The following is a 2,688-nucleotide window of genomic DNA, read 5'->3' on the forward strand; positions in this document are numbered from 1 at the left end:
CAAAGGGGATTTTGAAAATCAAGTAAGACATTAGAAAAGTTGGAAGAGAATTGAGAATGATGCAAAAAGAAATACAAAAAACTAATAAGAAGTGTAATGGGCTGAGGCTTGAGTTGATGCACTGAGGTTCCCAAGTACATGAGGATAAATAGTAATTGGACCATACTCTATTAATATATATGCTTGGAGAAAGAATGGTCTCTGCCCACTTTTTGTGCAAGTCCTGATGTGTTGTATAGGAAATGACGATTTTGATGGGTGGAGGCAGAGGAATGGAAAGGGAAGCGAAAAGAGAGACTGCTGGCTGGTTTCTTGACACAGTTTCTTGCATTGCTATCGCGACCTCCCCCTTCACCTGCAATCCCCCTTCACCTCTGCTGGCTGGCTTCCTGTCGCAGCTGCTCATATTGCTATCACAATCCCCCTTCACCTCAAAAAGAATAAAGATTGAAGATTTTTCCCTTAACCTGAATTCCTGACTCCGGCTGATTTTAAATATGCGGTCATCACAGAGAAGAATGCCTTAAAAAGCAAAACTGGATAAATAGGAAAGGAAGTATCTAAAACTTCACTGAAGAAAATAATTCCTTAAAAATTAGAATTGAGCAAATGGAAGCTAATGATTTTATAAATCAGGATACAATAAAGCAAAAGGAAGGAAGGAAGGAAGGAAGGAAGGAAGGAAAGAAGGAAGGAAGGAAGGAAGGGGGAAAATGTGAAATATCTCATTGAGAAAAGAACTGACCTGGAAAATAGATCCAGGAAAGAGGGTTTAAAAATCATTGGCTATCTGAAAGTCATGATCAAATAATCAAGGAAAACTATCAATATTCTAGAACTGGAGGGGAAATAGAAATTGAAAGAATCTACCAATCACCTCCTGAAAGAGATCCCAAAATGGAAAACTACAGGAGTATTCATCTTTTAAGAAATTATCAAGGAAAACTGCCCAGATATTCTGGAACTAGGGGCTTCTAGAAATTGAAAGAACACATTCATCACCTCCTGAAAGAGACCTCAAAATAAAAACTTCCAGGAATATTCTAGCCAAATTCCAGAGCTCCCAGGAGAAGGAGAAAATATTGTAAGCAGCTAGGGAAGAAACAATTCAAGTGTCATGGAGTCACAGTCAAAGCAACAAAAGATTTAACAACTTGTTAACAAATTGTTATGTTAAAGTATCTGAGGCTTGGAATATGATATTCTGGAGGGCAAAGAAAGAATTTAGGATTACAATCAAGAATTACCTATCCACACTGATGCATTGTTGGTGGAGTTGTGAACGAATCCAGCCATTCTGGAGAGCGATCTGGAATTATGCCCACAAAGTTATCAAACTGTGCATACCCTTTGATCCAGCAGTGTTTCTATTGGGCTTATACCCCAAAGAGATACTAAAAAAGGGAAGGGGACCTGTATGTGCCAAAATGTTTGTAGCAGCCCTGTTTGTAGTGGCTAGAAACTGGAAAATGAATGGATGCCCATCAATTGGAGAATGGCTGGGTAAATTGTGGTATATGAATGTTATGGAATATTATTGCTCTGTAAGGAATGACCAGCAGGATGAATACAGAGAGGCTTGGAGAGACCTACATGGACTGATGCTAAGTGAGATGAGCAGAACCAGGAGATCATTATACACTTCGACAACGATATTGTATGAGGATGTATTCTGATGGAAGTGGATTTCTCTGACAAAGAGACTTAACTGAGTTTCATTGGAGAAATGATGGACAGAAACAGCTACACCCAAAGAAGGAATACTGGGAAATGAATGTGAACTATTTGCATTTTTGATTTTCTTCCGGGTTATTTTTACCTTCTGAATCCAATTCTCCCTGTGCAACAAGAGAACTGTTCGGTTCTGCAAATATGTATTGTATCTAGGATATACTGCAACATGTTTAGCATGTATAGGACTGCTTGCCATCCTGGGGGGGGGGGGAGAGGGAGGGAGGGGAAAAAACGAAACATAAGTGATTGCAAGGGATAATGTCGTGTAGAAATTATCCTGGCATGGATTCTGTCAATGCGAAGTTATTATTAAATAAAATAAAATTTATATATATATATAAAAAAAAAAGAATTACCTATCCAACAAAACTGAGAATAATCCTTCAGGGTTTGAATTAGATTGAAATTGAAATAGTGGACTTTCAAGCATTCTTGATGTGAAGACCAGAGATGAATAGAAAATTTAACTTTCAAATACAAACCTCAAGAAAAGCATAAAAAGGTAAGCAGGAAAAGGAAACCATAAGACACTTAATAAGGGTAAGTCTTTACATTCTTACATGGGAAAATGATACTTATAACTCATAAGAACTTTCTCATTATTACTGCAGTTGAAAGAAGTTCACATACACACACACACACAGGGCACAGATATGATTTGAATATGAAGGGATAATATCTACAAAAATAAAATTATGGATTAAGAGAGGAATGTACTGGGAGAAAGGGAAAGGAAGAGTAAATTATGGAGTAAATTATCCATGAAGGGGAAGAGTACGGAGGTGAGGGAGAGTGAGTGAAACTTAGTCTCATCAAAACTGGCCCAAAGAGGGAATAATATATATGCTTAATTAGGCATAGAAATTTATTTTACCCTCCAGGAAAAGAGGAGGGGAAAGATGTATGAGAAGGGGTGATGTTGAAAGGAAGAGCAGATTGGGGAAGGAGTAGTCA

The sequence above is a fragment of the Antechinus flavipes genome, chromosome 5, assembly GCF_016432865.1.
Source record: "Antechinus flavipes isolate AdamAnt ecotype Samford, QLD, Australia chromosome 5, AdamAnt_v2, whole genome shotgun sequence".
NCBI lineage: Eukaryota > Metazoa > Chordata > Mammalia > Dasyuromorphia > Dasyuridae > Antechinus > Antechinus flavipes.